At 49.1% G+C, this 15,620-nt stretch overlaps 2 long non-coding RNA genes across 7 annotated transcripts; one reads left to right on the plus strand and one right to left on the minus strand.

Annotated features, from left to right (window-relative positions):
• Positions 1 to 1,181: 1,181 nt before the first annotated feature.
• On the plus strand, positions 1,182 to 3,396 carry LOC118355012 (uncharacterized). Of its 2 annotated transcripts, none has more exons than XR_004816597.2 (3): positions 1,182 to 1,712; positions 2,119 to 2,346; positions 2,436 to 3,396. It is a non-coding gene; the product is annotated as an uncharacterized LOC118355012 (long non-coding RNA). The 2 variants fall into 2 exon arrangements; XR_007411147.1 differs by having other exon boundaries at positions 1,183 to 1,353.
• LOC112646311 (uncharacterized) lies at positions 2,079 to 15,535 on the minus strand. Of its 5 annotated transcripts, XR_007411145.1 has the most exons (10): positions 15,190 to 15,535; positions 14,877 to 15,053; positions 10,682 to 11,813; positions 10,162 to 10,262; positions 9,271 to 9,384; positions 8,710 to 8,779; positions 7,694 to 7,772; positions 5,692 to 7,029; positions 3,233 to 3,354; positions 2,079 to 2,273 (listed from the first exon to the last, which is right to left on the minus strand). It is a non-coding gene; the product is annotated as an uncharacterized LOC112646311 (long non-coding RNA). The 5 variants fall into 5 exon arrangements; XR_007411144.1 differs by lacking the exons at positions 2,079 to 2,273; positions 3,233 to 3,354; positions 5,692 to 7,029 and adding an exon at positions 7,164 to 7,320 and having other exon boundaries at positions 14,877 to 14,978; XR_007411142.1 differs by lacking the exons at positions 2,079 to 2,273; positions 3,233 to 3,354; positions 5,692 to 7,029 and adding an exon at positions 7,164 to 7,320.
• Positions 15,536 to 15,620: the final 85 nt, after the last annotated feature.

The following is a 15,620-nucleotide window of genomic DNA, read 5'->3' on the forward strand; positions in this document are numbered from 1 at the left end:
AAACCAGAGCCTCCTGCCGCCAGGACTGAGCTCTGGCCCATACACCATGACGTGCATCTCTCTTCAGGCTAGAAATAGGTATGGATCATCCCAGAAAGCCATTCCTGGTTTTAAAAAGCCAAGAGTGCCCAGAGTGTAAGGAAGATGTCCATGAAGATGATTAATGCCCTTTGGGATCTCACGCAGTGGTTTTTGTGATTACAGAGTATCATTCAGGGAAAAAGATGCACCTCCAAAACTTCTGTACCCTCTCCGAGGTCAGTGAAAGTTACTCAGATTTACAGAAGGTATTTCCCTTTGAAATCTGTCACCATTGTTTAATTTGTGACAGTAAAGAGAAACCAAGGTGAGCTTGTTACCATTTACCAGAGCACTGAATTCAGTGACACCTGGGCCTCTTTTGGTTGGGAGAAAGCAGATGACCATTCCCAAGCTGATGTGACAGGTCACCTGCTTAGGTCAGCAAGGGACCCCTGTGAGCTGCCCCAGCTGGGGATTTCTATAGCCCCTTGCAGGGCCTCCAAGGGTTCTGGCCTTCCTTCTCAGCCCTTATTCTGTTTGGCTAGCAACTCCCAGAACTCAGTTCTGCAAGCTGCGGAGTGAAGCAAAAGAGAAGGAGGCTTTGACATGGTTTCATTAAGGAGCTTTGTGGGGCAGCCTGGGTGGCTCAGAGGTTTAGTGCCACCCGCCTTCAGCCTAGGGCATGATCCTGGAGACCTGGGATCAAGTCCCACGTCAGGCTCCCTGCATGGAGCCTGCTTTTCCCTCTGCCTGTGTCTCTGCCTCTCTCTCTCTATGAATAAAAAATAAACAAAATAAAAAGGAGCTTTGTGAAACTGACTGGCTTGGAGGGGTGAGCGGACGGGGGTCCCCAAAAGAGGCCACCTCTGCTGAAAGGCCCCAACCCCCTCTCCTCTGGCCAGCCTGCCCACCCTATCCAGTGGCCCCTACCTGCTGCTTGCACTGTTGTCATGGCTAACTTCAGTGAGCTGCCCCTGGGCCTGGGGAGGGAGCCTGAGGACCGAGCTGGGAATGGTCCCCTTATGCTCCAGCAGAAGACAGGCAGTGGCTGACATGAAGGCGAAGTGGAGAAGGCCCCAGGGGAGGAGCCATTGCGGGGCAGGGAGGCCCAGGGGGAACTAGGCAGGGGATAGAACACAGCCTCACAATCCTCCCCTGTTCCAAGATTCTCAAGTTCTGAGCATGGAGTCCAGCCACCAGGAAGAGGCTGGAGGCACCACCCATGAGACTCAGTCTCTGGCAGTTAAGACAAAGCCCTTTTAATAACACCGCTAACGCCATCCCTGGTCAAATCCATGACTTATGAGAGGTAGGAAAAGTAGGGTGAGCCAGGTAAGGACAAAATGTGACCGGCACCAAAGACAAAAGCCCGGTGCCAGGTTTCATCCTGTGTCCCAGGAAACTGTCAGTAGGGACAGGTGGAGCAAGGATTGTAGCCTTATCCATGAGGTGATGGCCCCCTCATCAGAGCAAGCGCCCTTCACAACCATCATTCATTCATTTCTATGGGTTGTTGCCCTGACTTTTCTCGGTCAAGTTCCTTCCGGAGTTCCAACATAGACCTAAGAAGGGAAATGTACATTACACCTCTGCCAGAGAGGGGGTGCCAGGAGCTGAGCATAAGACTGGTGGCAGGATCCAGAAAAGCAAGAGCTGTTGGGAGAAGCCCAGCAGGGCCCACTCTGTCCATGGTGGGTCCTGTTCATCTACCTGACTGCTGCAGGCCAAAAGTTGTCATGGGTGTGAAATGCAGACTGGCTCCTCACTGCATCCCACATACCGCATCGCTGAGGAATCCGCTTTCCAATCTGAGCTCCTATCTGAAGTTCACATCGTTACAGTGAGAAAAACTGGATACTGCAGAACAACATGTGGTCTGTGGTGCTACCCATATGCAACCCTTAGTCTTCTAGTTTCAGAGAAGCCTCCTGCAGTGAAAATACATCCCCCTCCCATATGCCTGCACACAGGAGCCAGGACGCACAGGAGCCAGGACGTGTAGTCTCTCCTTTAAAAAAAAAAAAAAAAACCACAACACAACACAACACAACAAAACCCAAACCTTATTTAGATGTAATTGTGAGGTCTTTCTTTTAGAGATGACACAACCTTCTTGTCCCTCTGTCACCGCCAAGCCTCCTGAGCATATCCAGGCTCTCTGGGCTCCTCCCATACCAAGCTGGGAAGAATCACCCTTCGGAGCTGCTGTGCTCTGCTCTCATTGCTCAAACGAGTCAGCGGTCCTCCACTGCCTGCAGCACAAAATCCAAGCTCTTCAGTGTAGCATCCGAGAGCTACTGACCATGAGAAGCAGCCCCTACGCAGGTCAGCCCTTCCTCCTCCTCCCACATCACTCACTTGGCACTTTTTCCCAGGGAACCTGAGTTGACTGGTTTTGTTATTGTTTCTGACAGATCCTCCTTCCCAGACAGAGTCAACAGGCTCCAGGATGTCAGGCTGTCCAAATTCCAGACCTCCATTCCCTGGACCCACTAACCTGGAGCCCACCTAGGGCTGTTTCCTCACCTGTCAAATGGGGTCATAACTGTAGCAACCTCATCAGATTTTTGTGAGAGGTGATTGTGTGTGTGTGTGTGTGTGTGGCACGGAGTGGGCATCCAGCATGGCACGTGGCCACTGTCTCCAAGCACTGGGTACTGCCCGGAACCTTGTACAGGAATCTGCATTGACATCAAGTAAGAGAGGACAGTCCTTCTGTCCCCATACGTAACACAGGAAAGGGTTTCTAGCGGATCTGGTGATCCTTTCCTAGGAATTAGATGCACATGTGATTTACTAGGCTTGACTTTTCCCCCTCGTGGACAATTTGCTTTTTTTTTTACTTGGAGATCTCTGCATCTCCATGGAGATGCCCAGGCCCTCTGTTCTCTTACTATAATAGAAGAGATGTCTCTGTTTGATGGAAGGCCAGGCCCCATCTCAGATTTTGGAACCCAGATCTTTCCCTGGTTGACTATGTAGGTTCCTAACTATCCCAGAGCATCAGGCATGAAGAGGACATCCACATTCCCTATACTTTTTTAATACTCAGTTTAAGCTCTTATGAATCAAATTTCACAAATCTTTCTTTTCACATCTAAAACACAGCTACAAATAATGTAATTCTCTTCAACAACTTAACCTGTTATAAATAGGGCATGGTTAGTTATTGCAAACACCTCAGCACAGAAAGCATGTACTAATTTCTCACCAAATATCATCATCATTGGGTCGACTGGGGGGGCTCAGTCAGCTTTTGGCTCAGGTCCGCACATCGGGCTTCCTGCTCAGCAGGGCGTCTGCTTCTCCCTCTGCCTCTTCTTCTCCCCCTGCCTGTGCTCTCCCCCAAATAAAAAAATAATATATTTTTTTAAATATTTTATTTATTTATCCATGAGAGACAGAGAGAGGAAGAGAGAGAGGCAGAGACACAGGCAGAGGGAGAAGGAGGCTCCATGCAGGGAGCCTGATATGGGACTCGATCCTGGGTCTCCAGGATCATGCCCTGGGCTGAAGGCAGCGCTAAACCACTGAGCCACCCAGGCTGCCCAAATAAATAAAATCTTAAAAAAAGATAACTATCAACATCATCTTCATGATTCCCTTTACTTTTTGAAAAAAGAGAGGTTTTTTCCCTTTTTTTTTTTTTTAAGATTTTGTTTATTTATTCATGAGAGACACAGAGAGAGAGAGGCAGGGACATAGGCAGAGGGAGAAGCAGGCTCCATGCAGGGAGCCCGATATGGGACTTGATCCCAGGATTCCAGGATCATGCCCTAAGCTGAAGGTAGACACTTAACCGCTGAGCCATCCAGGTATCCCAATTTCCTTTACTTAAAAAAAAACAACAAAAAAACAAAAAACCTTGCTAGAGTTACGGCTATATTTATTTTGGTATTTTTCCAAGGTTAAAGGCCCCAAACAAAAAAGGGTACCATCTATAACTAGCCAAGTTAGGACATTTTGGTTACAGATGGATTCTTGGTGAGGGCTGGAGCTAGGCCATCAGACTAAATTTGCTTTTTAGAAATGTCATTTCCTGCATCAGTCAGATTTGTAAAACCCACACCCTTCACATAGATTTAAGTTCTTTGCAACTTTATGTCTCCCCTAAAATGATGCATCTTTTTTTTTCTTTTTTTTTTAAGATTTTCCTGATTTATTCAAGAGAGACACAGAGAGGCAGAGACATAGGCACTGGGAGAAGCAGGCTCTCTGTGGAGAGCTTGATGCAGGACTCGATCCCAGGAACCCTAGGATCACAACCACAACCAAAGGCAGATACTCAACCTCTGAGCCACCCAGGTGCCCAACAATACATCTTTTAAAAAATATTTTATTTTTAAGTACTACATGCAACATGGGGCTCAGACTTACAACCCTGAGATCAAGAGTCACATGCTCAGGGCACCTAGGGGGTGCAGCTGGTTAAGCATCTGACTCTTGGTTTCAGCTCAGGTCACGGTCTCAGGGTTGTGGGATCAAGCCCCGCATTAGGCTCTATGCTCAGTGGGGAGTCTGCTTAGGATTCTCTCCCTCTCCTCACCCACTTCCCTACCCTCCCCCATCCCCTACCCTGTGCACATGCACTTCCTCTCTCCCTAAAAAAGTCGCATGCTCTACTGGCTAAGCCAGCCAGGTGCCCCTATAACAATGCATTTTTAAAGTCTTGCTGAGGGGTATTCCAAAACCCATCTTTGGGTATTTTTTATAATTGATTAACCTAGTCCTGTCATTACAAAATTGTGACTTCATCTGTTAGTATTATTAAAAATTTATGTTTGCCTTATTAGCGTTGCATTAAGATTAGCAAGATCTCTAGAAATTTTATTACCCAGAAATGAAGGACTGAATCTTCATGGTGATGTCTTCTCTTCAGGACACTTGGGTGATGTATTACCGACCTGGGAATATGTAGTGAAGCCTGTTCCTTTTTTTTTTTTTTTTTTAAGATTTTATTTATTTATTCAAGAGACACACAAAGAGAGGGGCAGAGACATAGGCAGAGAGAGAGGCAGGCTCCTCAGGAGCCCAATGTGGCACTCAATTCCGGGATCTCGGGATCATGCCTGAGCTGAAGTCAGATGCTCGGCCGATGAGTCACCCAGGCGTCCTGAAGCCCGCTCCTTACCTGGCTTTTGTGTGTGAGCACTGCAACAGGCACCTGCCTGTTTTTGTGAATAATCACCAGTCCAGGGGCACCTGGGTGGCTCAAATGGTTAAGTATCAGGAACCCCCGGTGGCTCAGCGGTTTATTGCTGACTTTGGCCCAGGGCGTGATCCTGGAGACCCGGGATCGAGTCCCACCTTGGGCTTGCTGCATGGAGCCTGCTTCTCCCTCTGCCTGTGTCTCTGCCTCTCTCTGTCTCTTATGAATAAATAAATAAAATCTTTTAAAAAATGGTTAAGCGTCTACCTTTGGCTCAGGTCATGATCCCAGAGTCCTGGGATCAAGCCCCATGTCAGGCTCTCTGCTCAATGGGGAGCCTGCTTCTCCCACTCCCTCTGCCTGCCGGTCCCCATTTGTGCTGGGAAAATCAACACGTACACGTATGTTAGAAATCTCCTACTGTATTCATTTTCTAGGCTACACGACACAGTACCACAGATTGAGCAACTTAAAACAATTCATGAGCCCGTAGCCAACATGTGGTCAGGCTGTGTACCCACCTGGAAGCCCGAGTGGGGAAAGATTCACTGCTGGGCCGTTGGGCTGTTGGATGGACTCACTTCCCTAGCTTCTCACTGGCTGTTTCAGCCACCCTCAGATCCTAAAGGCTGCCAGAGGTCCCCTGCCCCAGGGCCGTCCCCAGAGGCCATTGATAACATAGCTGTTTGCCTCTGCAAGGATGGCAGGAGTGAGTTTCTAGCCTCAGAAGAGACCAAGTCCCCCTTGAAAGGGCTGTTATCTAACCCAAGCTCACCCAGGATCATCTCCCTTCCAATTAACTCAAAATCTACGGATTTCGAACCTTAATTACATCTTGTACACTCCCCACGTCTCTGCAGTATTCTACTAGCTAGAGGGGAGCCACGGGCCAGCCCACATCACAGGAGGGGACTACAGAGTGGGCAGAGATCACGGGGCCACTCGGGGTCTGTCTCCACAGCCACTTACTGAAAGCAGTGGGCATTATGCAGATGTCTGACCCTCTGCACCTGCAGCCACACTTGTGCAGCTTCATAGTAACGTGTGCCCTGGGGCTCCATGGGCCTGGCCCTGCAGGCTCTCTGAGCTCACTGTTACTTGCCTCACGTCTCCCCGGCCCCAGCCACGCCGCCTCCCTGCGGGTCCTGGGCTGTTGCATCTGACATTCCCGGCTTGTGCTTCACTCACATCCTCGCCCCTTTATTCGCCGCCCCCCTCACGGAGCCCCATCAGGGAAACCCTAAAACTACGCAGAGAGGCAGTCAGTAGGGATGAGGCTCTGGGGTCAATGCCTGAAGGCTGAATCCCAGCTGCCTCTAGGCAATGTGACCTCCCCAAGCCCCAGGGTCAGCCTTTGTCAAGTAAGGCCAACAGTCTGAGCCCTTGCGGCAGCGGCCTGGCTAATGCACCTGAGTGTCCAACCTCTCCTTTCCATCTGGGCTGGGAGTGGACCCTGGTGCGGTTTCAGGGTCAGCTTGCCTGCATTCCTGCCCATCCAGAGGCCCTGGTCAGGGATCCCACCCTGCTCTGGTCCCTTCCCTGGTCCTTTTTGGTTTCTGGAGAAATTTCCTTTATATATTTTTTTCCTCAATTTCATGTCCTTTGGATCAGGAGGCATATTGGCTACCTATAGAGGCCTCTCCATACCTCAATCAAGTTCATTCTGTCTCCCATTTCGCCAAATCACTTCCACTACCTGCCCCACGTCCAACCACTCTCCAGCATTTACTGAGTACTCACAATGCCTAAAGCACTATACCAGGCAGCAAATCAGCCTGTCAAACAACCCCGAAGTTCAATTTCCTTAAGCTTCCTTTAATTGGTGATCTTCACCATTTAGGGATAATGAGTGACAACAGCTGCAAAATATAAATTGGGAAAAGATCATAGAACACTTCATCCTTAAAACATGTACTTGGAAATACAGTAGGAGACCAGAAAGAGGAATTCGGGAATTCTATAATAAGACCTTACGTTAAAGGCAGCAGTAACATACAGCTGATGTTTGTTTTTTTAATTTAATTTGAGAGGGAGGGAGAGTATGCACAGCGTAGAGGGTGGGGGAGGAGCAGAGGGAGATGGACAAGCAGACTCTGCACTGAGCTGGGAGTCCAACCCGGAGCTTGATCCCACGACTCCGAAGTCAGGACCTGAGTGGAAACCAAGAGGCAGATACTCAACTAGCCAAGCCGTGCGGGTGCCCCAAGCCGATGTTTTAAGAGATTAGACCACAGGCTCTTTAGAGCAGGAAACTGGGCTCTTTCTGTACCTGCACCCACACTGTCCTTGGCCTGCTGTTCAGTGGTTTGAAAGTAACTTAGGAATTGCTGTTGGGACAGGTTCTTGCGTGGGAGACCTCGGCAGGTTCCTGCCTACAGCCCCCAGGCCAACACAGCTGGGTGAGCTTTTTTTTTTTTTTTTTTTTAGGGTGAGCTTTCTGTTCACTTGGGGATCTGACACCTGTGACTATATGAGAGGGTGAGGACACCACCACTGGTGACTGGTATTTGCCTCCCATCTCACCATCAGGTCCAAAGCAACAGAGGGGACTGGAAATTCATGTCGTCCTGGGCACCGGTCCCAGCCTTGCCACTGCCTGCCTCTAAAGAGAAAATCACAATGACAATTTCTGACTGTTCTGTGTGAGAACTACCTCTGTTGCCTAGGAGATCTGGGAATCTTGGCAGGGACCCCAAGAGGTGAGATCCTTGCTCCCTCAAACCTCCAGTCCCTAGGACATACCAAAGGAACTGGATGTTGGTTAATGCATACTCGAGCCTGGAACTTTGGGTCTGCAGCGAGACAGAGGGAATGGGCAGAGGGCAGCAGCAGCACCATCCAGGGTCTGGAACTGAGTGGAGGCCATGATACTGGGGCTGTTACGATGGCAGGATGTGCATGGTGATTTGGGCTCTCATGTACCCTCTTCCTGCTGGTTTACTGAACCTGGTTTTCTTTTTTTTTTAAATTTGAGCTTAAATTCTCCTTGTTTTTTTTTTTTAATTTTTTATTTATTTATGATAGTCACACACAGAGAGAGAGAGGCAGAGCCATAGGCAGAGGGAGAAGCAGGCTCCATGCACCGGGAGCCTGACATGGGATTCGATCCCGGGTCTCCAGGATCGCGCCCTGGGCCAAAGGAAGGCGCTAAACCGCTGCGCCACCCAGGGATCCCTGAACCTGGTTTTCTAACCTGCTGTGGATTCTATGAGTTACACAAGACCCACTGCTATGGATTCCCTTCCACCTTTCAGTCTGCAACCCAGCTGTGTGGACACTGATAAATCACTTTATCTAGCTGTGCCTTTGAGCACTGTCAGATGGGGCTGGTAACAGCCACTGGGACTGGCCCAACACAGGCTGCACTCTTCTTTCCCAGGGGAAGCTCCCAGAAAAGATGTGGCTGACTTGGGCTCAACTTTTTGAGAATAAAAATGAAATGGATGTCAATTTGTAATATTCATTAACTTGGTTTTATGTGCAGATTTCCAATCAGAGATACACCCATGAAATGTTTAGAAAACATTTTTCACTCTTACTTTTCCGAAAATGACTCAAACTTCTTTTTGTGTTGCTATCACCACGGTGTCCCCATCATGCCAATGCTCCCTGTGCCAACAAAACAGATTTCCAGGGCTCATCATCTTGTCTTTTTTCTGGATTGTTTGAGCTACAACATTTTTTAAAATCCTGTGTGATACTGTCACTAGTAAGTTATCTCATTCATGTAGAACTAGGATAGTTGCTTTTACCATATGTCCTTAAAAAAAAAAACCACGCCTTTTTAAATTATAAAATATAATAGAGAAGTCTGTCTGAGACATAAATGTTGTGAGTTATCATAAAGCAAAACTGACATAACCACTGCCCTGGTCAAGAACTAAAACACTGGCGGTAATCCCAAAGCCTCTGCACATCCCCTTGGTGCTCCAAAGGCATCCGCACCCTGGTTTTTATGGTAATGTTATGGTAACCACTTCCTTATCTTTATATTTTTACCAAAAATATACATCTGCAAACATTGTAATTCTTGCCTATTTTCGAACATCACATATAAAAGGGATCACATATACTCCTTTAGGCTAGCTTTTTTTACTCACCATATGTTCTAGATTCACCCGCATTTTTGCATCGAGTTGCATTTCATTTTTTGTTACTGATAATATCCCGCCGTATGACTAGATCACATTCATCTGTTCCACTGCTGATGGACCCTGGGGGCCGTTAGAAACAATGCTGCTGAGAATGTTCTCATATGTGCTCCCGAAGTGTGTACTGGTAAAGGCACTGCTGACCACAGGACGGGCCTAGCTTCAGGTTCACTGGATAGTGTCAGACTGACTTCCCCAGGGGTAGCAGCAACTTATACTTCCACTTGGCATAACCTATAGGCAACTCCTTGTGGGTTTAATTCCTATTCCCCTGCTTTCTAGCTAAAATTGAGCATTTTGTCAGGTCTGTTAGCCATTTGTAGTTCCGCTTTCTTCTTAAGTGCCTGTTCAGGTCCTTTACCTTTTTCACAATTTAAATGTCTGGGGGCACCTCGGTGGTTCAGTGGTTGAGCTTCCACCTTTGGCTCAGGTGGTGATCCCAGGATCCTGGGATTAAGTCCCGCATCAGTCTCCCCGCAGGGAGCCCGCTTCTCCCTCTGCTGAGTCTCTGCCTCTCTCTCAATGTGTCAAATAAATAAATAAATAAAATCTTTAAAATTAAAAAATAAACAATTTAAATGTCTGTCTTTTTCTTACTGACTGGCAGTTCTTCCTATGTTCTGGATCCTAGCCCTTTGTTGGTTATGTGTGTTGCAGATATCTTCTGTTCTGTGACTGGCCTTTTTACCCTTTTAATGGTGTCTTGATAAAGACCCATTTTTGACTTTAAAGTAGTTGAATTTATAATCTTTTCTGTTATAGGTGGTGCTTTCTACATCTCTTTTGTAGAAATCCTTGCCTATCTCAATATTTTTAAGATATTTTCTTATATGGAGGCACCTGGGTAGCTCAGTCGGTGAAGTGACTCTTGATTTCAGCTCAGGTCTTCATCTAATGGTCACGAGTGAGCCCCACGTTGGGTTCCATGTTGGGTGTGGAGCCTACGTTTAAAAAAAAGAGAGATTTTCTTATATTTCTTCAAGAAGTTTTGCTTTTCACATTTAAATCTGTAATTAGAGTAGCCATAAAGCTAGGTTTATAACTCCCGTCCTAGCATCTCTTCCAGCTAGCAATCCCTTTTACTCTTAAGGGCATCTGGAAATTTCCTTAGGCTTTTCTTCTTGGAATGAGTTAGCAACAGTTGACTCTAATCCTAGCCACCAGAGATTACTGGGTTTTGGAGAGGTACAGAGAAGCATACCAGAATGCCTCAGAAGAGCCAGCCTGGGCCTGGCTTTCACGCCTAGTGGTGGGGTGGCACCCATTCTTGGTGCTCTGCCTGCCTGGGAGAGCTGTGGTGAGCCCAGCAGAGCTGAGGCCAGGAACTCCCTTATCAGTCACCACCCAGGGCAGAGCCTACCTGTGGCAACCAACAGCAGAGCTCCATTTCGGTGCTGGAAAGAGAGTTGATGGGATTTGAGATAGGAAGCATCACTCCAGAGTATGTTAATAATAAACTTCATTTGTGTAAATGATGGAAAAACACAATGAAGGACATTTTAGGTACAAGTGTCTTGTCTGACGAGTTATATCTCTGGAATCAGATATACAGTATGTTTCTTTTACATGCAAGTAAAAACATAGATGATGGTTTGGTTTTTGAACTGTCTGTGTGAAGTTGCGGCCATTAGAAATTCCTGGGCACGTGGTGGGGCTCAATCGGTGCAGCATGTGGATCTTGATCTTGGGGTTGTGAGTTCAAGCCCCACACTGGGTGCAGAGTTACTTAAAAATCTTAAAAAAAAAAAAAAAACAATAAGAAGTTCTTCAAACTACTGTCAACCAGGAGCCATCATGTGGTCTGGTGCAGAGTGCTGCATACAGTGAGTGCAAAGTCCATCCTGTGTGAGAAGCCTCTGGCCCAGGAGAGAAACAGACCTGTATACCTACTGGTGTATAAATAATCAGGACTTTAAAGGTATGAGTGCAAGCTTTATGTTGCTTCCTGGGGCGTAGTTTATGTTTCGCAAACTAACCTGGGTATTGTCTACTACTGACCCTTGTACTTTACCAATGACCTTATCACTTTACCCTCCTCCACCTCTTATTAAACACCTTTATACACACAGCTCAAATACACCTCTATGGGTTATAGTACTTCCTGCCTTCTCGTGTAAGTTCTCATGCCTTCTCCCTGATTGGACCTTTTCTGCTCCAGGTAAAAAGGTCTCTCAGCCAGTTTGAATCCCCAGCATTGCTAGCACTAACCTAACATGTAGGTTAGGCATAACTCCAAAGATGGCTGTTGAATGAACCCTTGCCTTGGCCATGTCTGTGGGAGTCTGGATAATCAGACAACGGAGATGGTGGCTAACACTGGCTTCCAGGTTTAGCTCACTGTTTGCTGCTGTTTTAGATTTTAGGTGTTGTAGGTTTCTTCATAGAAACAAAAACAGTTTTTCACTTTAAGGCATCGTTACCTAGATGAATCAGGACATGCACATGAACTTTGGAGTTGTCCTTTTCAACAGATGGTTTCAGCAAATTTTCCTCTGCCAGAGATTCAGTCGGGGGGGATGGGTAGAGTGGGTTGGGGAATGCCACATTCTTAACTGCTTCCTCTAGCACCTTAATAACTCTGTACAGTGTGGGTTAGTGGGAGTGAGGCACTACTGATGGAGCGGTGACAAGGGGTAGCTGAAGTCCCTGAGCAATGCTGCCCAGGGTCCTGCCTTACCAGTACCAGGCTCACAGGCAGACATCTGACTTGTGGGCTTTACAAAGGGAGGGATAGGGGCACCTTGGTGGCTCAGTGGTTGAGCATCTGTGTTTGGCTCAGGTCATGATCCCAGGGTCCTGGGATTGAGTCCCACATCGGACTCCCTGCTCAGTGCAGAGTTTGCTTCTCCCTCTACCCCACTTCCCCTGCTGGTACTTTCTCTTTCAAATAAATAAATTAAATTAAAAAAAAAAAAGAAAGTCACTCCCTCAAACTTATTGCAGTGTGGTCAGGGATATATATAGGAAAACAATAAGACAGGATGTGGCGGGCACAGAATAAAGAACATACAAGATGAGGGCATAATAACCCATGTCTGGATCCCTGGGTGGCTCAGTGGTTTGGCCCCTGCCTTTGGCGTGATCCTGGGGTCCCAGGATCGAGTCCCATGTCAGGTTCCCTGCATGGAGCCTGCTTCTCCCTCTGCCTGTGTCTCTGGCTCTCTCTGTGTGTCTCTCATAAATAAATAAATAAATAAATAAATAAATAAATAAATAAATAAAATCTTAAAAAAAAAAATAACCCATGTCCGTGTTCCTCTGGGTTTAGTGAGACATGACCTATGATCTGAGACTTATGGCTGCATGAGAATGGACAGCGGAAGGAGGATGCGTATGGCATGTGGTAACAGTGGGGGCTGCATAGGAGAAGTTTAGAGGTCCGATGGGGCGAGGGGCACAGCAGCAAATTCTGCCAAGGCTGGAGCCTAAAGATTCAGAGAAGCGCCACAAAATTGAGGATACCATGGAAGGTAGAAATGGTGGGGAAGAGCCAGCGATTTGGAAAGCCTGAGCTCTCTCCTGTGGCTGATGGTCAAGTGTTGGGGAAATCAAGACCGTCCAGCATGTCTATCCAGCCATCCCTCCCTGACCCAAAAATGAGAGACAGATACAGTAATGTCCATCATCCTGAAAGCAGCCCTCTATCGATCATTTGGAATGCCTCTCAACCCAGTGTTGCTTCTGAAACTCTGAGACTTGACACAAATGGCCAAGAGCCTCAAACTCAAATATGCAGAGACTATAATAACAACACTAGTAATATGTGAGCGCTTGTAAGTGCTTTACATGTACCTTCTCATTTCATCCTCCCTCCAGCCCAAAGACACGGATGGTGTTATTCCCATTTTACAGAGGAGGACACAGGCTCAGAGGTATAGTAATTCATATTAAGTTATGGAGCTGGGTGGGATATGAACCTACTAGTGTCTGGCCCAGGAGAGAAGTGGGAAGGACGATAGACAGGACACAAGAAACGGAGGTTAAAATGAAAGAGCAGGGGCGCCTGGGTGGCTCAGTGGTTGAGTGTCTGCCTTTGGCTCAGGGCTGATCCCGGGGTCCTGGGATGGAGTCCTGCATCAGGCTCCTTACAGGGACCCTGCTTCTCCCTCTGCCTGTACCTCTCATGAACAGAATAAACAAAAGTCTTAAATAAAATGAAAGAGCAGAAATAGGAAGGAGGACTCTCAGCTGTGGTGAGGGCAGATTTAAAATGCAGGCGTCCTGGCAATAAGTGAAGAGAGTCACCTCTGCATGGGCTGAAAGAACTGGAGGGAGGAGGGGTGCAGTGTTGGTGGCAGGGGGAGGAATCTTGGATCCCCAGAAGTTCCACTGGGTGAGAGTCAGTTCAGGGAAACTGGAATGAATTGTGTGTCACAGCACAGGTGCTCTGCAGGGGCTCCGGGGAACTCCTAACTCAAGGCTTCTTTTAACATGGAAACTGAGGCCAAGTAGAAGAAATGGCTATAAAGTGTCACCGACTGAACAGAATAGAGGTCCCCTGATCTCTAGATGACTACTGCTCTGCTGTCTGGCAGCTACTTGTCCTCCTGCTAATAGAACCTCCTTTTCCTCCGAGGAACCACCCCCTTGTCTCACTGAGCCCTCCTGCCATGGGTCTTTGTGAGCTGGGGCCGCTATAACACAAATATCACAGACTGGGGGTGTTCAAACCACAAACACTGAGCTCTTGCAGCTCTGAAGCTGGAAGTCCAAGATCCAGGCACCGGCAGGTCCCGTGTCCAGTGACAGCCTGCTTCCTGGCTGGAAGACAACCCCCGCCCCCGCCCCCCCACCCCACTGTATCCTGACAAGGGGAGGGGGCGTGGGCTCTTCTGGGTTTCTTATAAGGGCGCTACCTTCTTCTTCTTCTTTTTTTTTTAAAGATTGTATTTATTTATTCATAAGAGACACACAGAGAGAGAGGCAGAGACACAGGCAGAGGGAGGAGCAGGCTTCACGCAGGCAGCCCCTCGTGGGACTCGATCCTGGGTCTCCAGGATCACGCCCTGGGCTGAAGGCGGCGCTAAACCGCTGAGCCACCTGGGCTGCCCCAAGGGTGCTACCTTCTTAGGAGGGCTCCACCTCTGTGACCCAATAACGCACCACCAGGGCCTCATCACCAAACACCACCCCCACTGGGGATTAAGGTTTCGATGTATGAATACTAGGGAGACACAAACATACAGTGTACAATAACCCACATCTCCAGACTAAGTCAGTTCACAAAAGCTACGCTGAAGGTTACACACAAGACCACAAAACTGTCCAGGATGAAGCAGAGGCTTTTCTGCCTCTCCTCCCACTGCTGGCCTTAGCCTATATGGGGCTTCCCACAACACAGCTGGTCTGCAGCCTCAGAAAGGAGCAGGGGCGAGAACCAGAGCAGAGAGGCGACCTGGGTCCCAGCCACAGGGTTTCCCCCTCTATGTCAGGCTGTGTCTGGCCTGCCAACAGTCACGTCTGTTTTTTGTTTGTTTGTTTTTTAATCTCCATCCTCACTGTGGGGGTCGCTCCCGGGGTTGTCGACTGGGTGGAATGAGGTGCAGGAGCCTCACCTGCATCTGGGCCTGGCAGCCAGAGAGCACTCTCATCTGAGCTAGCACTAGGCGCTAGGTTGGCCGCCTCCCATTACGTTTTCTGTCCGTGGCAACACGAGTCTGAACAAAACAGTGGCCTGTTATTGCCACAGCCCCATGCTGTCCCCGCACAATCACAAGTTTGGAGGATTTCTCCTGAGAAGGATAAAGCCTTGAGTTTGCGTGCTCAAAGGCGACATTCAGTTGGAGGGGGAACCACCCAGGCATGGGCAGCCGCCAGCTCTCCTCCTCTGCCCTCCAGGGCCTCCCGGCCGCCCCCTCCTCGCCTTACGTGCTGAGAACACGCGGCTGCCGGGCAGGTCCGGGGGGACGGCGGGCCGGGTCCGGGGGGACGGGTCCCGGGGGGACAGGTCCTGGCAGGCGGGTCCTGGGGTCGGCGGGCCGGGTCCTGGCAGGCGGGTCCTGGGAGGAGGGTCCTCAGGGGTCGGCGCGCTGGGGCCTGAGGTACTACGGGTCGGGGCCTGAGGGGACAACGGGCCGGGGGGGGGGGGGTGCCGGCAGGGGGCTCTCGGGGACGACGGGGGCGTCGGTGGTCTGCAGGCCCGCCCGGCTCCCGGGAGCGCGCGGAAGCCCCGCCGCACCAGACCGCCGCGGCACTTGCCCCCGCGACCCCGGAAGTGGGTGGGCGCGCGACCCCCAGGCGGGCCGGTGATGCGGGGCGCCGCAGCCAATCGCGCGCTCCCGGCCTTGCGTCACGACGAG

The sequence above is a fragment of the Canis lupus genome, chromosome 6 (genome assembly GCF_003254725.2).
Source record: "Canis lupus dingo isolate Sandy chromosome 6, ASM325472v2, whole genome shotgun sequence".
Classification (NCBI taxonomy): Eukaryota; Metazoa; Chordata; class Mammalia; order Carnivora; family Canidae; genus Canis; species Canis lupus.